Raw genomic sequence first — 13994 nt, forward strand, 5'->3', positions numbered from 1 at the left:
ATCCCTATTTTCAGTTTTTATACATACATACAATCACGCCTGTATCCCATGAAGGGGTAGGCAGAGCACATGAAACTACTAAAGTTTCAGTGCCACTCTTGGCAAATAAAGGGTTGACAGAAAACGAAACTGTGACATTGCAGTGACAGGTTGCCAGCCTCTCGCCTACGGCACAATTTAACCCATATCCCACAGTCGCCTTTTACGACACCCACGGGAAGAAAGGGGGTGGTGAAACTCTTAACCCGTCACCACACGGCACAGTTTTTATACAATTTATTGAAAACCGTAAAAGCTACAATAATAATGTCTAGGAGAAGTATATTATTATTCTTTATAAAATTCTCTACAATATTATCTTTGTAAGTACATATATAGCTGGAACGTATAATTTTCAAACTGTGCTCATTTTCCCTTTGCAATATTTGTGTTTGGTGACAAGTAGGATAAGTAAGACCAGCGACTTTGCTCTTTTGGCTATGGCGATGTTGCTCGGCAAAATTGTTATATTATACTCTTTAAACTAATTTATCGTTAGCGTTAATAGCTAAAACATATAGCATTTTATTTAATATTTTAAATAAAATATGGCGCTTTTCGTCATATCATAAAATGAACTACTTAAGTGATCTACTTTATTTTTGATCTACTTATTACTCGCGTGTCTGTCTGTCCCTCTGTCACAGCCGATTTCTCCGAAACTACTGGACCGATTTACTTGAAATTTGGCACACGTATGTAAACCTGTAGCCCAAAGACGGACATGTAATTTAATTAAATGAAATTTAATCACAGGGGTCACTTTTGGGGGGTAAAATTGAAAATTAAAAATCAAGGTTATTAAAACTATATTGTGTTACATATCAAATGAAAGAGCATTTTACCAGCATCTGAAATATATATTTTTTATATTTTTTGTTTCGGTAATTTAGAAGTAATTTAAGAAAATAAGCAAAAAATGTCATTCCCCCCCCTTATCTCCGAAACTACTTAGCGTAAAATTTTCAAAAAAATACACGAGATAGCCCTCTACCTGTAGATTACAGGAAAACCTATTATAAATCTACAGTCAAGCGTAAGTCGAACTTAAGAGAAAAAACTTAGATTACGAATTTCACTCACTGCCGCTGCAAGTAGTTACTAAACGTCTTAAAATTGTGTAGGCGCGTTGGACAGGTACAAAAGAAATTAATTTCTGTTTCGTTTTGTTTCAGAAATTGTTAAAAAAAAAATCATTTTCCAAAATGACTTAAATTCCTACTAAAAAGGAGGCGCTTAAGACCGTTTAGAACTTCACTGACCATAATATTGCCCACATAGGTCCAAAAAAAGGTGTATATATACGAAAACAAAAAAATTGTGCCACCGACAACCAAAATCTGAAGTCCATTTTGCTCTATCTCTTATCGTTTCCGAAATATACGAAATTGAAAATACGTAATTTAGTGTACGTTGCCATTACATCTCGTCAGGCGCTCATGACCTGTTTGTATGGAAATGTCGAAATCCGACTCGCACTTGACCAATTTTCATAGAAACTTTTGTTTTATTATAGTTTTGAAGGAGGTTTCTTGTTTTTAACCACCAACGCAAAAACGCCGGAGTGTTATAATAATAATAGGTTTGACGCTTGACATGTCTGTCTGTCTGTCTGTGGCATCCAGGTGGCATCATAGCTCCCGAACGAATCAATCGATTTTGATTTAGTTTTTAATGTTTAAGGTGAATTCGTCGAGAGTTTTTTTTGTACCACGTAGGTGGCAAACAGGCATACGGTCCGCCTGATGGAAAGCGGTCACTGTAACCTATGGACGCCTGCCACTCAAGGAGTGGCACATGTGCGTTGCCGACTCATTAGAAACTTGTACAAACCTGTAGTTAGAAGGGGCCTGGGTGCAGACGACTCAAAGGACAATCTATTGTCTCGTTGAGCTCTGGCTGCCTTACTTACCGGCAGGAACACAACATTGAGTAAGGTCTAGTGCTACTTGACTGCGGTCTTTTGTAAAGCGGAGGTACGTCCCCAGTTAGACTCTGCTCTACCTTAGAGTATATTCAATTTAGTATTAGAGTTATCAGTCAAGAAATTCAAATGCAGCGCCATCTATTATTAGTTTCGACAACTTTTCATGTGACTTTCCATGCCTAAAGGTTCGCACAAGTTCAAGTCGCGTAAATTACTTGGTAAATTTTGCCGAGAGACGGCGCTAAATACAATAATGCTCATTAGAGTACCTATACTTCTAGCCAAAGACATATATAACTCCGTATAGACAGATAAAGTCTAAGAAAAAAACGTACTTACCTCAGTACCACACAGAAGAAGGGCTCAGCTAGATGGCGCTAATATTAATATTTGATATTTTAAAACATATCAAGCTAAGAATATGGGCCAAATTGTCAAAACGGAGGTTCAAAAGTCTTAAGCCTACGTCGAGAGATGGCAGTCTATGCACTGTGATTACACATTTTACTTTGAGTCTATAATACGCGATCTTCTTTGCTTCTTAGCACACCTCGGACACTGGCGATCAAATATATTGAAAGAGGCGCATTCCTAGCACACAGTCTTAGCTCGTGTAGGTGAACGTACGTACTATGCTTGTATGAGTGAAATATGACAGGTCGAATGTTCGTGTTATTGACAGGCGGTAACTGTGAGGTAACCGAGAGGGGGTTGGCGGCACTTTCAGCGGGGAGCGGGGGTGGCCATACTGTACGATAGATACCTACTCTTTATTATTAGATCAGTCAATGAATGCTCAAAAGGGGGGTCTAGGTGGAATGGCCGAAAGCAGAAAGTTTCACTATGGGATGTTGTTAGGGGTAGTCAGGAGACATACATACTAAAAGTCCTCGGACTTTGGACGTGAACTCGAAGAGGGGTGATGAAAAAGGTCCCATTTTTTGGTTTTTTGCTCATATTTCAAAAACTATGCGTCATACGAAATTTTGGTTTACTACACTTCGAAGCTTATAAAATTCTCTATAACTTTGCGCTGGAAACTTTTTTTCTATTCTTAACCATTATCTAGGTATGAGCTCCTAAAAACTGTTAATTTTTTAAAAATAGTTTTCGCCCCACTTTTTGCTTCATACATTGCTCCATATCTTGAAAAATATTTATCTTAGACAAATGTTTTCTTAAAAAATCTTGTAGATCATTCAAATACCTTTCATAAATGTAGACATAAGGTAACTGTACCATATTACGGGAACTTAAGACGTTTCCTACTTTGAGTGAGGATTGTAAAAAAATGCGAAGTTTCTAGTCGAGTTAACTATTTTATTTTAAGGATAAGTCTTCTACGATCGATTTAAGACACTATCTTGCATCGTAACTTCCAATTTATAGAAATTACCATTGTTTTACTTAACCCTTAGTTTGCCCATTATTCCGGGATACAATTTTGGTATGGCTTTAATTCCGGGAGTCGTTGTACGTAATTACGGGATACCTTTAAAGTCCACGTTGTTGAAGCATAATGTAAAAAAACGAATCAAAAATATTGTTTACATAAATATATAATGCACATATCGTTTTGATAGATGCTTATACAGAATGTATTTTTTATAATTGGCAATGTTTTGATGGGTTGGGGTGGCATGGGAAATATGATATTTTACGGTATGACGATTGTATGATATAATGACAGGGTGTTATAAGTTTTACTGTCTGTCTGTCTAAAGCATCGCTTTCGAATGGATGAACCGAATTAGATTAGTTTTTTTTTCGTTTGAAAGCTGAATTAGTCGAGAGTGTTTTTAGCCATGTTTGATTAAAATCGATTAACAATGTCGGGGGTTTTTTCAAAATTTAATTTCAATCTAGAAGCTATTGCCGGTTATAAAAATTGCATGGTACTCGTGAAAATTTCAGTTTTTTGGTACTGGTGATCACTGAGCTACACCGTATACATATATGGTGGTGATACGTTATTCAAGATATGTATATACAAATAAATAGTACTCAATAAATAAATATTATAGGCCGTTCTTACACTGATTGACTGTCCAACGAATTTGTACTATTTTATATTTATATATGTCTATCCTATTATGTATTATTATAATGTAAATTTTAGCTTTTTAGTACTAATAATGATTGAGCTAAATCGTAGACGGACAGACTGACTGACGGACAAACCAATATGCGGTATAAAGATTTTTAGATAACTAAGGAAGTTTAAAAACATAATAGCCGGGTCTCTATACCTTATTTTATGTGTTTTTATATCTTAATATACTTTATATAGGCATGCCGGAATAAGATACACTCATATAAAGTCGTGTACTTAATTACGGCAGTCAACACAAAGGCTATATTAAAAAACAAACAAGATTTTTTTCTTAGTACATTGGAAGATTATATAACAATTATACTCAAAACCTTTGTGCTTTAATTTTATGAAATAAAACAAATTTAATGTCGATGCCACACTCCAATATTTCGCACGTATTACAACGAGTATACATTTCGTACTCAATTATGAGATTAAAATCTAAAAAATATATATACCGTAATTATGTCCCTATAATCTGTAATCTTTACTCAATATATTTACATCAAATATATAAATATATACTTTACCACAAATAGTAATAAAACATAAAAACATTACGGACTGTGTTTCCATTATTCCGCGATACTCCCGCAATTATGTACACCGCGTCAAAATGGTGTACATTATTCCGGGAGCGGGTAATTTAATTAAAATATGCTTCAAATTAATTTGAAACGATGATATAAATGTCTTTTAATAACTATAACACAATTATGATACAAATTTCATATAAATAAACTTACCCGCATCACAGTAAACCCTTAAGAAGTTCCGCTGCCGTATTAAGCTCACCGTCAAACATGCCCATAGAAACCCCTGCGTGGTTGCGACTGACGCGTTTGGAAGTACCTCACGGCTTCAAAAAATATGATATAATATATTCGAAAATCGACTTTTTCGGTTCTATTTGATCTATAGTTAATGAAATACTGCATTAAATTAAGATTTTATTGATAGTTTCCTTATTTTGCGACAAAAACCAAAGTATCCCGGAATAATGTACGACATTTTACTATCCCGGAATAGTGTACAGTTACCTTATGCTTCTGTTTCATGTACTGTTGAACTATTATACGACTTTAAAACGAAATTAAACAACAAATGTATGTGATAAACGTGTAAAATATATATTTCATGAACATGATTGTATTACGATGCTGTATAAATGCATTCACACAACAGGTAACAATACAATTAGCTGTACATAAAGGCCTTCTCACACCCACATCTACCACTACTACAATCTGTAGTGCACCGGCAAAATATTAACTTCAGTATTTCTTCCGAAGCAGCTGGTACCTACTTTGGTTTGCACAGGAATCAGTAAGTCGCTTTCGTTTCGTGCCCATCCCCATTCATCATCCTCCTTGCGTTATCCCGGCATTTGCCACGGCTCATGGGAGCCTGGGGTCCACTTTGACAACTAATCCCAAGATTTGGCGTAGGCACTAGTTTTACGAAAGCGACTGCCTTCTGACTTTCCAACCCGAAACTAGGACTTATTGGAATTAGTCCGGTTACCTCACGATGTTTTCCTTCACCGAACAGTGACTGGCAAATATCAAATGACATTTCACACATAAGTTCAGAAAAAAGTCATTGGTAAGAGCCGGGTTTGAACCCGCTACCTCCGGACCGAAAGTCAACGACATCCCCAGGATAAAGGAAGACACTGATGATAACGGCGGGGAGGATATTGTCTAAGATACAGTTGTCACATCTGATCCAGATGACATGGAAGAAACAGTTTCAATTTGTTTAATTTATTTGGGACAACAAACACAGTAACACACAAGGTTATAAATGTTATAATAGAGAATTGCAGAGTTGACAGTAGTAAGGTTTGAGACCAATTTCGCTTTCAGAAACGAGCTGTCAGAAACGACCTGTAGGTACACACTCCGGCCAAAGAACTCTTTAAAAAATAAGAATCCTTACACTGCCTGCAATAGTTATAATGCAGGTAGCCATTTATGTAAGACAGAACTTGGCAGCATACAAAACTGTACTATTATATATTCTGTGACAAAACTAACAACATGTATTCCAAGTACAACACTCGAAATGCCGGAAAGTTAGTAGGTATCGACCGTAAATTGGCGAAAAACAACAAATTAACACATGTGATGGTCTGATGGACCCTGCCGTCTATAATAAATTGCCGCAATATGTGGTTGAAGCGCCTAGTGTGTCGAACTTTAAGTATCGCATAAAAAATTGGCTGGTCGAGCACCCGTTCTACACTTAAATATGACAATTTTTTTATTACCTAATTAGAAAAATATTTTTGTTCATTTTTTATGTGAATATTTTTGTAATTTCAATCTTCTGTCTATTTATTCTCTAAGTATTATTTTTGTATGAATATTATTTTTTTAAATCAAATCTTGACGTGTAAAATGGCGTTACAAATAAATGAATATGAGTATGAAAGAAATTTGTACGGAACCCTCGGTGGGCGAGTCCGACTCGCACTTGGCCGGTTTTTTTGATATCTCGATCCCTGCAAGTTATCTGAGGTTGATCCCATAGGTACAACGAATTAATACTACAGTTAAGAGCTTTCAAACAAGATATGTATTCTTTAAACACCCTTGGGACACCGTCCATACAAAAAATTAAAAATGTAAGAATTAAAAAAATCGTTATTTGTGTCAACATCGACAATACTTAATGTCCGGAAACATAAACAAACTAACATAATTATTTAATAACTTTCTGCTTTAAGTCCTCAAAGTAATTACATAAGTATTTCACAATATAACTAAAATAAAGTTGTTACTTACAAATTTATTTATATTTCTCCGATGTTGGTAATTTGGCAACAAAATAAAACACATGAAACTCTAAGGCTTCTGAGATCAACAAAATTCTTATAGAGATTCTTCTACCAGGTTAATGCAGCAGAAGTTTTCTAAACTATAGCCGATTCTGTCGTGATGAGCGATAAGATACGCCTTCACTAATCGTTCGTACTTTTGTTAAAATTTATTATTAACCTTGTAATATTCCCGAGATTTCCGTCACGATATTCAGTATCGTGTCATCCTTAAAGTCATTAAAAAGTTTCCGCCAGGTGTGCACACAATGGGACACATACCAGTGTGCGTGGCCGAATGCACAAACGCTCACGGTAATATCTGTTTCGTACCTACCTATCTCTATCGCTTTTGCGTATTGGCGCGACAGAGCCAGACTACTTTTCTGCAGCGTTTTGGTGGCGTTTCGCGTCGCAGAAATGCAGAGTTGACAGTTCCCCAAAACATGTTGCCCCAGCGCGCAGCGGCGTAATTTGGGCGCAGTACGCACAAACTTTCTCATAATGCTTTATTAATATTCAAAGGAAAGCTGTAAATAAAACGGCGTCGTAAATTTAGTTAATTTATTGTATAAGAACAACTTAGAAGCGTGTTCAGTTCAATTATATTTACAATCTTGTTATAGGCAAAGGTCACGGACGTTGATACTCGCTCAGTTTATATAGAATGTAACGTATTAGAATGTAATGTAATACAGTACCTATAGCAATTTATAACAGTCATATTCATTTGAGATGTACCTAGAGCATTTAATTCACTAAAAACCAGTTCTGTAAATTTTACTTAGATTTTAGTTATTTATTAAGAAATAAATATTAAAGTTACGTACATCTGATACAAGATTGGACGTGCATAAATATCATATTTTTATGGAAACGCACGAAAATTGTCTATTAAGGTTAGTCTCGTCTCAGTACAAGAGGCATAGATTCCGAAAAAATACGACGGAAAACTATTTTGCACTACCTACATCTGTAGCACTCTGTACGTACAGACGGCGCACTAACTCATGAAATTACTTTAGGTTAATCCAATCGTGTTAAAGTCATTTTAATATTACCTATAACAGCAAAAACAATCGTATACAAAACAAAACCTAGCTCTATATACATAAAATGTTTTTTTAGTTAATGGTGTGTAAAATAAATGTGTAAGCAGATTTCTCACAAGACCAATGAAACAATTAACTTTAATTCAAATGACACATATTAGGACAGCTTCATAGCATATCAACATTAAAATTTACCCTTGAGATACCCATAAAACTTTTATATACCTAAAAGGAGACCTAACAGGAGCTTTGCGACGATCTCAGGTTTCTATCGGGGGATAATGTTTTGGTGTAAGTAGTTGCAGTAGGTAGTTGGGATTATTGTACAACAGGATCAGAGGGTATTAAAAAGGTGTGCAACACGATATTTCAAGCCCTGTAGCCGAATGGCATTTCTACGACGCGAAACGAAAACGAAACGACGCGAAAGGTAGTCTGGCTCTGTCGCGCCAATACGCAAGAGCGATAGAGATAGATATCATCTACGAGCGTTTCGTTTCGTGAGCGTTTCGCGAGCGTTTGTGCCATTCGTCTACGCACGCAGGTTTTTATGATGAGCGAGGTATTTTTATTTATTGGTTGTCTATTGTTTGCCCGACAGTCATTTAACATAATATTCATTTGCCCGAATCTAACTTGCCTGAATTTCATTTGCCCGAATGATTTGTTTACCATAAAAATCATATGACATACTCGTTGTTTATCCGAATATTACCTTCCATAATCATACAATGCCATACTATTTGTTAGCCATATTATTAAGTGCAATAATATGGTTTCATAGAATATTCAAACGCCATAAGCAATTATTGCCATATTAATTGTTGCCCATATTATTACCTAACCTAACCTACTTTCTGATAGCAGTTTCATTTTCCAGGGGTCACAGTTCTAACCTAACCTAACCTACTTTTCCAGCAGTTTCATTCTCCAGGGGGTCACAGTTCTAACCTAACCTAACCTACTTTCTGATAGCAGTTTCATTTTCCAGGGGTCGCAGTTCTAACCTAACCTAACCTACTGTCTGATAGTATTTTCATTTTCCGGGGGGTCACAGTTCTAACCTAACCTAACCTACTTTTCAAGCAGTTTCCTTTTCCAGAGGTTCACAGTTCTAACCTAACCTACTTTCTGATAGCAGTTTCATTTTCCAGGGGGTCACAGTTCTAACCTAACCTAACCTACTTTCTGATAGCAGTTTCATTCTCTAGTCCTTCTAGTACCTATTATAGTAGTTTTCGATTCTGCCAAAACACATTATGGAAATTGACTTTTCTGGACGCTAATTTATATGACAAATGATGGTATGGAATGTGGTAATTACGGATTTCGATGATTCTGACAAATGACATTATGGAAACTGACTTTATGGGAAACAAAGTTTCTGGCACTAGATTAATATAGTAAACAATGATTATGGCATAAGATGTTATGAGAAACAATATTATGATTGTTGAATAGGATGGCAAATAAAATTATGGCAAATGAAATTCTGGCAAATGGGGGTATCCCTTATTTATTACTTGCTAGCTTTTGCTCGCGACTTGGTCTGAATGGAATTAATAGTTTAGAGACGCCTGATACAAAAATAAATACAATACCAAGTTATTTTCATTCCATAGCCAATCGATTTCACCGTCCTTTCACCTAATAACCAAGTTTATTTTAGATTCCATTAACATTCAAATAGTCGGTATGCTCGTTACACTCTGATGCGTGCTGCTTCTGCGTACGTATACGAGTATGTGCCACGATCCGCTCGGAGTACCTACCTCTTACAGTAAAGTCTTGTTTGAAACTTTCACGATTTTTACATATACCTAATGTTGTAAATGGGACATAACGTTAACTAACCTCCGATGTTTCAAGGACGGCGTTTCCCCGTGGTCTCGGAGAAGACTCTGCCACCACCACTAAACGAGACCACGGGGTTAACGCCGTCTTTGAAACGTTAGGGTATTTAAAAATTCGTCTAATTTTGATAGAGGACTATAGCAATTCGACTAATCATGAGTTTTCCCGCGTCGATGAAAGATCCACCCGAAACGCCAGTTCTCGCATAGTATCGTCTTGCGACTTATTTACTGTACAGCCTGACCAGAAATATATTAATGATTATTGTCAGGAGGGGGTGTTATTCTGATCAAAGAGGATCGAGTATTATAGAGAGTTACTGTCGAAGTAAAACAGTGTATAAACTGCAACCTCTTGACACAGGCTTAAGACTTTTGAACCTCAGTTTTGACAATTTGGCCCATATTCTTAGCTTGATATGTGTTAAAATGTAAAATGTTAAAATCCCAAAGGTGTAACGCCATCTAGGCCACCGTACCTTTTTCTATATGGTACTGAGGTACGTTTTTTTCTTAGACTTTATCTGTCTAGATGGAGTTATCTATATATGTCTTTGTTCTGATGTATGGGGTGACAGTTCAGATTAGTATGAAGTAAATATTAGTTCTAATGAAATTCCGCAACATGGCGCGTTTTCATTAAACGACAACTGAACAGGCTCTATAAAAAGGTATGTATGTATGTATGTATAAACTCTTTATTGTACAAAACACAAAACACAAATATGACACAGGATAGACAGTACAAAGGCGAACTTATCCCTTTAAGGGATTTCTTCCAGCTAACCTTTGAGTAGGTGAAATGTGATGAAGAATGGTAGACAAATATAGCACTTAGTACAACAGTTTATGGGAAAGCCCATAAAAATATAAAAGAGACTAAAACAAAAAATAATAAAATAAAATTGGAATAAAAGGTACATCAAATATAAAGAATATATAACAATATATATAGTAAATAAATATATATTTATATATAGTATCTATAACTAGTTACAAACAAGTCATCCATGTTCCGATAGCCACAGCTTTTTTAACTGCCCCTTGAGCGAGGCAACGGACTGCGATTTCCTTAAGGACGGAAGCAACTCATTCCAAAGTTGAACCGCTCGCACTGCAAAAGATTTACTATACGCACGGGATTTATGATGAGGTGTTGCCAGTGCAAGATCAGAACTAGAACGTAGACGATGGCCACTACCGTCCGCCATAAATTTAAATTTTTGTGAAAGATAAAGAGGAGACGAAGGATTAAACAGAACATTAAATAGGAGAGAAAGAATATGCAGATCCCTGCGACGGCGGATGGGAAGCCACTTGAGTTGACTGCGAAAGAGGGAAACATGGTCGAATTTCTTTAGCCCGAATATAAATCTTATGCACACGTTCTGGAGGCGTTCAAGTTTGTCAAGCAGTTCCTGTCTTAGATCGAGAAAAGAAATATCGGCATAATCGAGAAGAGGAAGTAAAAGAGACTGAGCCAACATAACCTTAGTCTGATGCGGGAGGAAGTTCTGCAGACGCTTGAGGGAATGTAGAGAGGCAAAAATCTTACGACTTATTTCGGAGACTTGAGGGTCCCATGAAAGCGTTTGGTCCCATGAAAGGTTTACTACAATAAGTAATCAAAATGCTAGTCCATAATATTGTATTTAATATAAGCTTGTAAAACAACTGGTATCATCCAATGCTTTAACTATTTAAAAGCTGCGTGCAATGCAGGCACATTGGTCCTCAGAAAGCATATTTTACACATTTTCGTAGCTAATATAATGTAGTCTAATGGCACCAATTCATATTTTTCATGACTCATTTTTTTTTCAGTCTTATTAATAACATAGCAAATAATTAATATAAATGACTAATTTTATAATTCTCAATAACAATATCAAGTGAATTCATTGTAATTAACATTAGAATACTTAATGTACATTCAAGGGTCTCCCCACATTTTTTTCATACTACGTCGGTGGCAAACAAGCATACGGTCCACCTGATGGAAAGCGGTCACCGTAACCTATGGACGCGTGCAACTCAAGGAGTGTCACATGCGCGTTGCCATCCCATTAGAAAATTGTACACTCCTTTTTGCTGTGTTAAGTACACATCAAAAGGAGTGTACAAATTCTAAGGAGGGAACTCGGGTTGCCGACGCGTCCGTCACCAGCACACCGCACCTCACCCTCGCTCTGGCAGCCTTCCTCACGAGCAGGAGCACAACACTATGAGTAGGGTCTAATGCTATCGACTCGGAATCGGCAAAATGTGATAGGAAATATTTTAGGCTTGCGGTAGAAAGCGAAAGTAACTCGGCTCGGCACGCATTTTGCAAGGCTCGCCGGGACGTAAATCACACATCTCTTTCTCATTGTATTACATAACTGAACTGATAATAAGTATATGTATGTCTAAGGACGTGCAGTCTATGTCACAGCGACATATTCTCGCGCTGCTGCTGCTATCGGCGCTTTCCGACGCGTAGCGTGCACGTAGCGATTATGTGGGGAGACTCTTTACTTGAAATTATATTTAATTAGGATAATGGATAGTTAATAAAGCGGATCAAGCTTATAATTATACATACAGTCTTCGTTTGAGTGCGATAATCTTACAAATAAAATGTCTTAAATTACTTTATAATTGACTAAATTATGTTACTGATGGTCGTTCCTTATTAAATATTGATTAAGCCATAAGTATTGTCCCGGAGCTGTAAGTTCACATTTAAACTGGCGCGACCTAATGAAATTTTAAATAAAATCCTGTAATAGTGTTAATAAAAATCAAGTACCTACCTACTTAAAAACAATATATCGCTTACTTCAAACATAATCTAACACATGTTACATTCTTCGTTAGTGAGTATTTTACGATATTAATTTATCACGCAGGATTTACTTATTATGTCATTTACAATGATCGGGGATTTGGTTGCCACACGGGGTGAATGACCTCAATCATTATGCTAGTATGGATATGCCGCGGGATTCCGGGCTTTATATGGTTAGATAAAGGACAGTTTTTTTAATCATAATTTACCTGTATAATGTTATATATTGGTTGTCAATGTATTGCTATTATGGGTCAATGTTTTAAATGTGACATGACATCATCAATGTTATTAATGCTGAGTTTTTTTTAATTAGTTTAATATAGGCCTGTCTTACAATAAAATATGTGATTTAATATAAAAAATCACTTTATTATCATCCAACAACACTAAAAGGCAACATATTATATACCAACTTCATCATCAAGCCTACTTCAGTTTTTGGTGCTGTTTAATTCACAGTTTACACAAGCAACGGTAGTATGCATACCATCAGGCGATCTGTTTGATCATTTGTCTACTATGACACAAAAAAAATATCACGGGCCAGACGGCGTATCCATATACTGTTTCTACTTGACATCCCGCAGTGTGGCATCCAAATCCCCGGATAAAAATGAATGATAAATGACTCATTTATCACTCATTTCTATTTTTAAACTAGTGCTGTGGCAGAGTCTGTCATTCCGATTCAAATGACATTTCAATAAGTTGATAGTAATCGTATATATTTTTAAGCGCCTCCTTGTACATAGGGCCTAATAGATTAAACCAATTCGTAAATAATCGCTAGATTTGGCAAACGATACGTCTTAGCAACGTACTTCAAAACAAATGTGTCAAAAATGTGAACTTACAGCTCAGGCACAATAGTAAGTGTTGGCCTATTTCTGGAGCATTATAAGGGTATGCAACAAAGTTGCTCGTCGGCGCATACCCTAAGACTAACGAGCCAATTCGAATACAAACTCTCTTCAAAACATTACCTATCGAAATCATTTTTGACTCTTAGATATTCGAACCATTTTTTAAGATTTTTTATTAATGTTTATTTAATGAGTTATTGACAGACATACCAGACACAGACAGACATTTGATTCATTTACCGGCACAGTGAAATAAATTGTTTGAAATATTTAAGTGCAAATACACAAGTCATATTTAACCGACCCTTATCATAATTAAATTTAATATTTTACGTATATTTAAATTTGAATTAGGCTGTATTAGAATATTAGGCCTTCAGAAATCGTTCAAAAAATGGGCCAGGACACGACGACGACGGTTATTATCACTAATTCAATAGATTTAATACAGGGTGGGCCAGTGATAAATTCACTTTTGTCTCGACCTCCTTTGTCAAAATTACAAAACATT

General features: G+C 36.1%; 1 long non-coding RNA gene across 1 annotated transcript; it reads left to right on the forward strand.

Moving 5' to 3' along the window:
- Positions 1–10274: 10274 nt before the first annotated feature.
- Positions 10275–13083, forward strand: LOC125235124. The gene is made up of 2 exons (XR_007178051.1): positions 10275–10458; positions 11395–13083. It is a non-coding gene; the product is annotated as an uncharacterized LOC125235124 (long non-coding RNA).
- Positions 13084–13994: the final 911 nt, after the last annotated feature.

This window comes from Leguminivora glycinivorella, chromosome 17 (assembly GCF_023078275.1).
Source record: "Leguminivora glycinivorella isolate SPB_JAAS2020 chromosome 17, LegGlyc_1.1, whole genome shotgun sequence".
Lineage (NCBI taxonomy): Eukaryota > Metazoa > Arthropoda > Insecta > Lepidoptera > Tortricidae > Leguminivora > Leguminivora glycinivorella.